This window comes from Desmodus rotundus, chromosome 7 (genome assembly GCF_022682495.2).
Source record: "Desmodus rotundus isolate HL8 chromosome 7, HLdesRot8A.1, whole genome shotgun sequence".
Taxonomy (NCBI): domain Eukaryota; kingdom Metazoa; phylum Chordata; class Mammalia; order Chiroptera; family Phyllostomidae; genus Desmodus; species Desmodus rotundus.
Window position 1 is genome coordinate 29,086,252 of NC_071393.1, and position 11,839 is coordinate 29,098,090.

General features: G+C 45.0%; 1 pseudogene; it reads right to left on the bottom strand.

Moving 5' to 3' along the window:
* Nucleotides 1-7,910: 7,910 nt before the first annotated feature.
* Nucleotides 7,911-9,559, bottom strand: LOC112301717 (TIP41-like protein; annotated as a pseudogene).
* Nucleotides 9,560-11,839: the final 2,280 nt, after the last annotated feature.

Here is an 11,839-nt window from a genome sequence, read left to right on the forward strand (position 1 = left end):
CATTTCCTGTAAGCCCTTACGCCTCCTCCCTTGACTGTAATGCATAAAATAAGCTGTAAGACTGCCATTCTTTGGAGCACTTTTACGATTCTTTTGACATTTTGCTTCCCAGCCATTGTTGTCAGTTTGGCTCAAATAGACTCATAAAAATTCTCTACAGATTTGGACATTCCTTACGTTGACACCTCCAAAATATTTTGGAAGACAGTAATTGCTGAAGCTGCCCAGGAGGGTCAGGGGCGTGTCAGGTGGAGTCAGCTGTTAGAATGCCTACAATAGCTCTCATCTCCTACAGAATGAATTACAAATCACTTATCCTAAAACTCAAGGCCCTTTCCTAGATACCCATTCACCTACTCCACTAATTTGCAGGTTGTATGTTTCACTTGTATCCTTTTAAGAGTTACACTTAAATGTTTAAATTAATGCTTAAACTAAATGCCTTAAAAGGCTACAGTTAATTTAAACCTTTACCATCTTCCCCATGCTCTAAATTTCTTCCAGCTTTGTTTTTTTAAATATAGCATTATTATCTAGTATTTTTTAAAACCTCACAGAATAGGTTATTACTATCATCAGCCGTTAGAGTCAATGCTTACCACACTTTTTGCTCGTCATTGCTTCCTTTTAGTGTATTGCTTTCTTCTGGATTCTGTTTTTTCCTTTTTGTGCTTTCCTTTTAAATCATCCACTGATATTTCTTTCAACAAATAAACAGGAGATATACTCTCTTAAATGTTTTGCCCTAACCTTTTTTTTTAAGGTTCACTTTATTCTCATTCGAGACAGGGGGGAAGGAAGAAAGATTGAGAGAAACACCGCTGTGAGAGAAACAGTGACGGTTGCCTCCTGTATGCACCCCAACCAGGGACCGAACCTGCAACCTTGGGGTTACAGACGACACTCCAACCAAATGGGCCGCACCAGCCAGGGCTATGTTTTGTTAAGTTTTATTTGATATGTTTTGCCCTTATTCTGGAGCCATAATTTAGCTGGCTATAGAACCCCAGACTGACTTATTAACCTCAACACTTTGAAGTAATTATTCCGTTTTTTCCAGCCTCTACCATTACTGTTGTTCTTTTGTAAACAGTCTATCTTTTCAACCCACCTAACTTTGAGGTTTTTCTTTTAGCTTTTGGTTCTAATATTTCACTCTGTTATGTCTAAACAAAGTGAGATCTTTCTTTACCCTGGGATACTGTGTTTGGGGCAGCTTCTTTAAGCTAAGCATTCATGTGTTAAAGAACACAAATTTGCCCTGACTGATGTGGCTCCATGGTTGGCGTCATCCTGCAAAACGGAAGGTTGTCAGTGCAATTCCTGGTCAGGGCACATGCCTGGGTTGTGGGTTCGGTCCCCGGTTGAGGTGCATACAAGAGACAACTGATCAATGTTTCTCTCCCTTTCTGTTCTCCCTCCCTTTCCCTCTCTAAAAATAAATAAATAAGGTCTCTTTTGTAAAAACCTGCAAATTTAATCAAGTGAATTTGAATGTATAATTGGCTTTATTAAATGATTCATGAATTAGGCAGCATCCCATCTGGCAACTAGAAGGGTATTCTGAGGGGTTGTACAAAAATGGGCAGTTTTTATAGAAAGAAGGGTGGGGCAAGGAGGTTATTTAGCAAAAGAAAAGAAAGGATGTTTCAGTCCAGATGTCTTGACTGGTTTAAGGTCACATTCTTTGGAGAGGTTGAATAATGCAGCTAAGTTCTGGCTTGCTGGCTTGGAGGCAAAAAAATAAGAACATTTTGGGCCTGTTCTTTCTTTCTTTTTTTCTCTGAAACACATGTTGTTCATCAATTCTGAAAATTCCAAGCCACCACCTCTTCAGTCACTGCCTTTGCCTTGTTCTTATTTTATTCCTCTACAACTCCTACTTTGTATTGCTGTGCATCTCCTACGGTCTCTTTTTTCACATTTTAGGGTGCTGATTCTCTTCCTGGTTATATACGCCAACTCTGCCTGGTGGCCAGGCATTAGCTGGTCCTCATCTGGGATTGTTTTATTCTGTGGGGCCCTTTACGTTCTCAGGACAGGCTAGGAAGAGCTATGTGTTTGATTCTACTGGTTGCCAGGTGTCCCCAGTGTGATAACAGGTTTTACATTCATTTTGGGGCTCGGGGAGATAGTGTGAGTTCACACCCTAAAGAATGTGACCCAGGCCTGAAAGTTTGAGTTTCTTACAGGAAACTTTTTTCCCCAGAGACTAGGGCTGAAACCAATGGATGGAGGTTTTTCCAACCCATCCTCTCCTGAGGGAACAAGGGACTTCATTTCCAAAGTCCTGCTGCGGACAGGTCCTGAGGCCAGCTCCTTCGCCCACCACTTCGGTGTTAAACGGCTCCCGTAGTCCCGGAACTCCCTGCTCTTCCTCTTCCCATCACCGTGGCCCCAGATTGCAAGCCTCCTGTTTAGCTTTCAATTTCTTCCTTGTTTCTGTCACTTGGGGATTTCTTCCTTATTTCAAGCTTGATCTGAATTCACTTTTTCTGTTCTGCTTCATCCAGAATTGTCCTGTGTGGTGCTGTAGAGCAGCGGTTATCCACATGAGCTCATTCTGTGAGTTACCCGACCCCAAGGGTGTAATTATTTTTATCCCCGGTCCCTCCTGCTGGACTGTGGACTCCTTAAAGATTGAAACTGTGCCCACATTATTTCTGGTCCCTTGCTCAGTACCAGATACAAACACAATATAATGTTTGCTAGGTGGGTACTTAAGTGATGATGATTATCAAAGCTTACACAGGTATTTCTACACCTCTAGGAAGAAGACCTCCTCAATCATTCTAAGCACAAAGATATTCTTTTATTCTGAGAAATTGTTATAGGAGATTCTGTAACGTACGTCATTATGACACCTATTGAGTGTTTTTTTCCTGAACATTCTAACACATCCATTGAGCAACCGCTATGTAGTTGTGGAGCCCAAGAAAAAAGATTCATTTGATGCGAACCCTGAGGAGAACTTTATCTGCTGAGATGGACTCCCCATGGTCACCCCACGGCCCAAACTTTATGAATAGTCTGAGAAGAACCTCAGACTGAACGTTTGGCTTCCCACACTATTACCCAGTTCTTTTTATGCTGCCTGAGTCAACCACTTTAGGTAAGCCCTGGTTTTACCTTTCTACCAATGGACTGAGACCTCCTGTGTCCAAACAGAGCTATACCAATTGGCTCTGGCTAGATAGCTCAGTTGGTTAAAGCATTGTCCCCATAGGCCAAGGTTGTGAGTTCAATCCCTGGTCAGAGCACATATAAGAATCAACCAGTGAATGCATCAATAAGTGGAACAAGAAATAGATGTTTCTCTCTCTCTCTCTCTCAAATAAGTAAAATTAACTTTAAAAAAAAGAGCTACACAAAGTGTATCCTTGTTTGCCCCTATACGAACCCATAGGACTGCACAGTTTGAAAACCTCATCTGCATAAAATTGGGAAATGTGCAGAAACTTTCTCCATGAACGATGGCCTCCTTTTTGACTTGAGCACAACTGAGGTTGCCACCTGAACTTGTTTCTCCTGGGCTGCAGCTCCTTTTGCTCAGATAAATGCTTTTTATTCTTTATTGCAGTCTAAAAGTAATTTTCACTTACGTAAAAGAACAAACGTAGAAGAACACTTGTAGAGGTATACAGCTGCACGAGCGAGGCCGCAGTCAGGGTCCTTCTGTTGGAGGAGATGACATGCAGGGCATCGCCATCACTCAATGCAGCAGAGACTATTGTGTTTGCCGTGGTTTCACTCATGGAGAGGACGCTGTGTGTTTGGGAGAAAATGTTTAATAGGTCTGTGTAGGACAGCAGCTCCGTCTCCAGAGGACTTGAAAATGGAAGAAGCGGCTGTGAGTCAGGCAAGGGTAGCATTTTCACAGTTGAGCCGGGGGGATAAAGAGGGAGAGGAGTGGAGACAGTGAGAGGGTAAGAGCCACGTGCGCGCTTCCTGATGTCAGCAGAGCGGTACACCTCTCCTGCACCTGTGTGCCATGTAGTTAAAAAATGAAAAGCATTTCGACAGCATTATAATGAAATAATGAGATATCCATAACCATAGTGCGATATGTAACAAAAACTTTTCTAGAAACAGATAAAGTTAATAGGAAAGAAGCACAATATACATACTTAACTAATGGATATATATTTAGAGTCCTTTATCCAATCATCAGAGAATAAACTTCTGTATGATGAATGGTCAGATAGAAATCATAAAAGAAATTAGAAAGTCCTTGGAAGCAAGTGCCAATGAAGACAATATGTATTACACTGTGGATGTGAGATGCAGCCAAGGGAGTGCTTAGAAAGGAATTATAGTCTTGAAGGCATATACTAGAAAAGAAGGAAGGTTGGAAACTCTAAAGTATTGAACTCTAGAAGTCTGGAAAATCTAGAGAAAATAGGGCATTGCAATGCAATGGGATAAAGTGTAAAACGGATACGTTCATAACACAGTGCATTATGGAGGGACAGAGGAGGGCCACTAAGTCATCTTGGAACACTGGGGTCTGAAAATCCTTTCATGAGGAGGACACGCTAGGAGCTTCCAGTGGCTCCTAGAGGACATGTCAGAGTTGGAAAACTGACTGGGCTCAAGGAGGGACAGTACAGGCAAAAGGGACCACCCAGGGAACTTCAGAGGCTTAAAAGAACTTGGCAAGTTTTAGGAAGTTAACTCCATGCAACTAGATTCACCAGCATAGAGGCGGATGTAATCATGAGATGTTACATTGTGGTGCTTGTGACCAAAAGGCTTGTTTTCTTCGGCCATGACTGTTTCATTCATACAAGGGGATTGAACTGTGTTCTGAAGGTAATACGGAGCCATGTAAGAATTTTAAGCAGAACAGCATGAGCTGATATTAGTTCTGCAGGACACAGAGTCTGACATTCGTTCGTTCCACAGATGTTTGCTGAGCACCTACTATCGTTCTCTACCCTGTGCTGTTCACAGTTTTGAAAATAAAAGTCTAGATACAGAAGATATATGCAGGCTCCTGGAAACCAAGTTAACAATCCAGATGAAAAAATGATAAAGCTTTCACTAAGCTGGCAGCGGAGGGGCGGCCATCCCGTGGGGGCACACAAGGAGTGTTTACTGCTCGGTGGAGCTCCGTGCCCCTTCCGTGGTCTCTCCTGGGCAGGAACTAGTGGCAGGCCTGGGGTACACTGGACAGTGCAACTCTAGAGGACAATGACCGGCCAGATAACAAAATGTAGCCTGGGGGAAGTGACTGGAATAAGGCGAGACATCAGAATGTAAAGGGTGCAGAGTCGTAGAGGTGTTCTGGGGGTGGTGATTGAAGGCCCCTGTCCTCTGCAGGCGTGACAGTGGCCATCCCCACCAGGTAAGGCTGCTGTGTTCCTGAGTGCTCCGAGGATCAGATGTCACCCTGGAGGACCAAACACAGGCACTCCTCCCAATCCTAAATCTTGTGGGAATACATTCCATGGGATTAAAGAGAAAAGTGAGAGTTTTACCTACAGCATTATCCAATTGCTTAAGAGGCATGATAATGAATAATCTCAGAGGGGAAAAAAACCTTCTCATGGCATAGTCCTCATCATGTTTGACATCTGGGAAATGGAATCAAATGCCCCTATTTCCAGTGCTAGAACAGGATATCCAGAATCTCTTCGGTGGCAGCCAGAAACAACAGCCTCCCACTCCTGTGAAGGAGTGAGCAGAGCACGTTGCCACACCAGCCCGCCCCTTCCACCCAGAGCCCTCAGGAAGAACTTCCTCCTGAACCCTGGAGCGGAGGCTTGACCCAGGAAGGGACTCTGAGAGCAGGGCAAGGCTTCGTGGAAGTACACACTGGATGGCGAAGTTGGTGTGAAGAGAAAATTACCTCTGATTGGAGGGTTGGGATAAAAATATTTCCAATCTGTAAACAAAGTAGTTGTGTTGCCAGTGGAAGCGGGTCTCTTTCACGGGCTCGAGAAAAAAGCAGCTCGCCGACACATGCTCAGGAGGTTGTCGTGTGGCAAGATTTGTTCCGGTGGAAGGCTGCCCCTGTGTCTGAGGCTGTGCTGTGGTACCCAGGCTCCTGCCTGGAGGCTGCATTTGGAGTCTGTGAGGCCATTGACCACGTGGCTGCTGGAAGCACGTGGTTACGGGGGAAGAACATGCGGGAGTGCATGGGGTGAGTGTGGGTCACTGAGAAAGAGAGCTTTTCTTTGTTCCCTGGGGCTTGGGAAGGCTCAGGAGCTTTTTCAAAACAACGAATCAACTTCCCAAGCTTTCTAGGCTTCTGATGGGTCCAGCCCCTAACAAGTTGATCCCTTTCTCAGGTTAAACTAATAGGCCTCTATGGTCAAGCATCTCTCCCAGAACCATTTTGGCTTATATTGACCATATACTCACCTCTCTCCCTCAACTCCCTCCAACAATCCAGAACTAGAGGAGGGAATGGAGGGGAGTTAATCCTTGGTGGGGCAATGCTGTGATGCCCTGGAGGATGAGAGGCTGTAGCTTTCTGGTGAAGCAAACAGGCTTATGCTCCCTGGTTGGTTATGCTCAACAAGGTCCAGTTCCCTTTGCTTCCTTCCTTGTTAATAATCAGCTGTCTACAGTAACAGTTGGAGTGTCCAGGAGGCACACAGCTGGGGCAGCCCAGCGCCGCAGGTACCTCTGTGCCTGTGGTTAGGGTCCCTCACCCCCAAGCTTCTCATTCTCAGCCTCACAGAGCAGCAGTTGCTGCGGGGCTTGGCTTTAAGACAGTTCCGATAGTACGCATGTCCGGATGCTCATCTGTGTCCCCAGCCCGGAAGCACACATTGGAAAAAGTTTCTCACCTTCTCCCCAGGCCAGTGGAAATACTCATCAGGTCAAGTAGAGGGCGGGGTGGGAAAAAAGACCTGGTCTGTTTTATCTCACCGCAGGAGTCCTTGCTGAAGGGTCTGTGGACTGTTGTTTACTGGCTGTGCCTGACAGCTGTTCCCTGGTGCCTGTAGGGGCACTCGGCCAAGCCCTGCTTGTCCACCTCCTCAGAGAAAGAACTGCAGCCGCTGCCCTGACAGAGGAATCTGGGGTTCAGGATTCCTACGGCCTCAGCCTCGAGGAAGCAAGTCCTGTGTCAGACTTCCACTGTGGGCATGTCATTGTCCATCTGTCATTGTGGTTGTGGTCGCGTTGTGCTGTGTTTCCATGTGCGCTGGGGAGCAGAGAGACCCTGGCTGACAGGGAAGCAGAGGGGACACTTTAACTTCTCCCCCAGCAAAGGTGAGTGATTCTTTCACCGATGGCCTACATGACACGTTTACTACAAACACACACACACACAACCTAGGACATGAATACCTACCCTCCTCTGCCTGAAATATAAAAGACCTTTCTCTAGGGCAGCGGTCCCCCACCTTTTTGGCACCGGGGACCAGTTTTATGAAAGACAGTTTTTCCATGGATGGAATGGGAGGGGGGATGGTTCAAGCGCATTGCATTTATTGTGCACTTTATTTCTATTATTATTACACTGTAGTGGATAATGAAATAATTATACAGCTCACCGTGATGCAGAATCAGGGGGAGCCCTGAGCTTGTTTCCTGCAACTGGACGGTCCCATCCGGGGGCAATGGGAGACAGTGACACCCAAAGCGTGTTGCTTATGTCCAGTCTACTCCGTAGTCTCATTCTGGCTGCTGTCACTGCAGGAAACCTGCTTCATAAAGGCAAGACGTTGGAGACGGAAGCAGGCTTTTCAGTGCTTTTGTGGCAATCTCAGGATATTCCACCTTGACTTTATTTATTTATCTACTTTTTTGCCTGCAACAATCTTTTATTTTCTTTCCTTTAAGGTTACTGGAAATCTGCACATAGACAAGGCCATTAATTCTCATAATAAAAATGCCCCTGTCCGCATGGCCAAGGTCTCCATCAGATTCACGGTGAGCATGTGGTATGTCATATTCTATCCCACGGGTGCATTTTCCTGTGCGTCTGTGGGGTTAGGGTCAATTCTTTCTGGAAATATCAGCTTCTCACAAACCACCTTCTTGATCATTAATTTCTGCGCTACTTCACTGGGGTCCGTGAAGAAGGGAGGCGGAGCATGCATTAAATTAGCAATTTTGCTCTCTCCTGACGCATATTCTCATAACAGGAGGGTCTTGTCAGCCTCTGGTAAAGTCTCATGTCATCCATTCTGATAAGCACTCCATCAATTTGCAAAAAGAAAAAGAAAAAACTGCAACAGCAGGAAAAAGCTGGAAGACATTACTCTGATCTTCACCCTTAGACTTGAAACTCCATGATCATGAAGTTCATCCTCAGACAGGAGAGCTTCTTCGAAACACTGAATCTGTCCCTGGCTTTCAGTTTCTCTGTATCTATATGATCTGTTGTAGGTACAATCTTTCACTTGAGTGATTCTCCAAGTAATGTTCCATCATAATCTGTTGTATAGTTCCCATCCTATGGTTTAATAACCTCCTTCGAGTGTTCACCCTCCATCCTGCTTTTCTGCCGCTCTTCCGCACAGGCTACTTTGAGTGTTCCATGGTAGTTGTTTACACATTTTAAAGCACCTGTAGCATTGAACTCAATCCCAAAGCAAGAACAGTGCTGGGTTCTTAAAATGTTTCCAGCCCTAGCTGGTGTAGCTCAGTGGACTGAGCGCTGGCCTGTGAACTGAAACGTCACTGGTTCAATTCCCAGGGCACATGCCTGGGTTGTGGGCCAGGTCTCTGGTTGGGGGCATGCAAGAGGCAACCAACTGATGCCTCTCACGTACATCAATCTTTCTCTCTCTTTCTCTCTCCCTTCCCTCTCCGAAAATAAATAAATAAAATCTTTAAAAAATAGCATTGTCTCCAAACATCATTTCAGAGAGGGATGGCATATGCAATTCATCAGCTAATTTCTTCACGTCCTCTGACTTCATCATGCAGGTCTGGGTAGCTGTCACCTTCCAGGACCCAAAGGAGAAGTCTCGGTGGCTGCTCTGGAAGCTGTGGACCATCATGGCTGAGGTGGGGCTGGTGTGGGCGATGTGCAACAGGCTAGAGTGGTGTTGACAGCAGACGCTGGTTCCCCCACCTTGCTGTGGCCCAGCCCCTCTCCCACTCCCTGCCTTGACTTTAATCTGCTCACCTCCTACTATGAGGCCTAGTTGGGGACCTCTGTTCTAGGAAGCTACTTAAAGCCAAAACTCTGGCATTAATATTGATAGGGGAAATCAAGAGTTAACGATTTTAGCTGTAGTTATAGTTGATAGGCTTAAGTGATTAATGCATGTGGAAAGCTGTTTATCCAAGAACTGGAATACACCCCCTGTGTGACTCCAGGAGGTCCACAGGCAATTAAACCTTTGTGCCCCAAGCAGTCAGCAAGTGGTGAGTTGGTATCTTAGCCATTGTGTTCCAGGGAGGGGATGTCCATGCTGTGAAGAATTGTTGATCAGCAGATAAAGAAGTACTAGGAAATTGCCACCAGATCGCAACTCTGATTAACCTTTTTTCCAAACCCCTTACCTACCCTTTCTTCTCCTTATAAAAAGGTTGGCTTGAGATGAGATGTTAAGATGGTTTTGGGGGGTACATAACCCATCATCTTCTCAGTTCTCCAGCCATCTGAATAAAGCTCCCATAAAGATTTTTTTAAAGATTTTGTTTAGTTATTTTTAGAGAGAGGGGAAGGGAGCAAGAGAGGGAGAGAAACATCAGTGTGTGGTTGCCTCTTGAGCAACCCCCGCTGGGGACTTGGCCTGAAACCCAGGCATGTGCCCTGACCAGGAATCAAACCTGTGACCTTTTGGTTCACAGGCTGGCACTCAATCCACTGAGCCATACCAGGCAGGGCTGCCCATTAAGATTTAATCCCTGTTTGTACTTAATTGTTCTGGTAGAAACAGGCAGCATGAACGCCAATGTTTCTGGTTTCAGTATGACCATTTTCAATGGAACCGCCATGGAGTAGAGAAATATGCAAATATGTGAAACTACAGAATGTTCCTTCTTCCTTCTGTAGCACAAGCAGCATATCCTGTTGGAATGGATGGAGGTTTAGTCAACCACTATTTTCTTAGGTTGGGGGGTGGGTCTTCTTATTCAAATAAAATGAAAGAAATACTTTCAAGAGAAAGAGCAGAGGATGACAGTTGTGATAGCATGTGAGAGAACGGAGTTGGAAGTACTGCAAGGAAGGGAGGACTTAAAGGGAGAGAAAAGGGAGCAGCAGAATCCTCGAGGAGCCCTGGAGAGGAATGCCTTCATGGGACTACGGTGCGTCAGAGAATCTCCTCAGTCAGTGGAGCTGGAGCGTTGTGAGGGGTGACTTCAGGTGTGTAACGGCAGTGAAAGAATAGAAGCCATAGCCCTGTTACTTTTAAAGAATATTTTCACACCAAGAGAATAAACACACACTGATGTAAAACTTCCTCTGTGTTTCTCATTCCCTCTGACACATTTGCAGGCTGAAGGTCCTATTTTTTTTTTTATCAAGACTCTCCAGGAATATTGTAACCATTTTGTCTGAACTGAACTAAAATACTAGGAAAGGGACGGGGCACAGGCAATTGTCAACGTGAGAAACATCCAAAGGTGTAAAAATTTTTATGAGTTTATTTGAGCCAAACTGATGACAATTGATGGAAAGCAAAATCTCAAGGGATTGAGAAGATGCTCCAGAAAGTGGCAGTTTTAGTACTTATTTTATACATCAGAATCAAAGGGAAAGGCGTAAGAGGGTTATGTGGAATCCATTGGTGATAGACTGGGGAGGTGGGAGAAGGCAAAGCGGGAAATCTCTGGGATTGGATAGAAAGTAAAATGATGGGCATGGTTCTTGTACCCGGGGGGTACAGGATAGCTGACAGTTAACAATGAACATGATAACAATAACAGTAAGGGGATTTGGGCCTCTGGTGTGGTGGTTGGGTAATTGTGCTTTGAGGGGTGGTGGTGGGGAAATTACTCTGATATTACAAAGGTATGTCGTCAGGTATATTATCCTATATGCAAAAAGACAACAGACAGGCTCAGTTTAGGTGAAGATTGACCTATGTTAGGGAAAAGCACCATACTAGGACATGACTACCCACCCAGAACAGTTTTTAGTTAGGGAGTTTTCATTTCAGACCATCCTGTGTGGTTACGTTGGTCGCTGAGTTGGTGAGGCCACCATGCAGGCCTCCCCTGAGCTTGTCAGGTTTACTGTGTGGCCTCTGTGTCATCCACACAATAAACATATTGAGCACCCAATATGTTCCAGCCATTTATCTCACATGATTTTCACATGACCATTTTAGGTGGGTATTGTTATCCCTGTTTTACAGGCAAGGAATTTAAGGCTTGTAGAAGGTAAGTAACTTACCCACATTTATAAAAATGGAGAATGTGGATCACGGTCCATCAAACTTCAGAGCCCATGTTCCCCTTCTCATCACTACCGCTTCCAGGACTTCTCCAGGCTGCTCCCAGGTGAGACTCTTGGGGGAAAACCTCACTCTTCCTTTGCCACTTGATTCTCACTTGATGCTGTTTTTGGAAAATACTGCAAATGCTTTTGTTCAAGTTTAACACAAACATGTTTAGTTCCCGGAGCTCCTTTAAGAAATGTGTCCCTCCTTAGCAAGCCACACATTAGAAATAAGCATGTTGAGCCCTGGCAGGGTAGCTCAGTTGGTTCGAGCATCATCTCCTCACGCCAAGGTCATGTGCTCAATCTCCAGACAGGGCACATACCAGAAGCAATTAATGAATGCATAAGTGAGTGGAAAACAAGTTGATATTTCTCTCTTCCCCGCTCTAAAAGTCAATAATTTTTAAAAACATATTAAAAGAGAAATAAGCATATTCAAGTGGATGAGGTGAGGATAGAAGCATAGACTCCACAGCTCAC